This window comes from Salvelinus alpinus, chromosome 15 (genome assembly GCF_045679555.1).
Source record: "Salvelinus alpinus chromosome 15, SLU_Salpinus.1, whole genome shotgun sequence".
NCBI lineage: Eukaryota > Metazoa > Chordata > Actinopteri > Salmoniformes > Salmonidae > Salvelinus > Salvelinus alpinus.
In genome coordinates this window covers 1,509,485-1,510,080 of record NC_092100.1, presented here as the reverse complement: position 1 = coordinate 1,510,080, position 596 = coordinate 1,509,485, and positions in this window count along the sequence as shown.

The following is a 596-nucleotide window of genomic DNA, read 5'->3' as shown; positions in this document are numbered from 1 at the left end:
CTGGAACACAGAGAGAGGGGACGGACGGTCAGAACTCAGAAAAGTCAGATATCTGGTGAGGAGAAAAGTATCTTATTCTTAGACAACAAAGAGGGCAACAAGAAATGTGGTGTTAAAGTGGTAAACTGTTTATAGTCTCGTACCACTTCAAACATTCCACCTCCAGCTGTACCCCCTCTAGCACCAGGGTCAGCTGTACCCCCTCTAGCACCAGGGTCAGCTGTACCCATCTAGCACCAGGGTCAGCTGTACCCCCTCTAGCACCTGGGTCAGCTGTACCCCCTCTAGCACCAGGGTCAGCTGTATCCCCTCTAGCACCAGGGTCAGCTGTATCCCCTCTAGCACCAGGGTCAGCTGTACCCCCTCTAGCACCTGGGTCAGCTGTACCCCCTCTAGCACCTGGGTCAGCTATACCCCCTCTAGCACCAGGGTCAGCTGTATCCCCTCTAGCACCAGGGTCAGCTGTACCCCCTCTAACACCTGGGTCAGCTGTACCCCCTCTAGCACCAGGGTCAGCTGTACTGTGTAGAGTCTAGTCCATCAGTAGTTTTACTGTGTAGAGTCTAGTGACTAGTCCATCAGTAGTTTTACTGTGT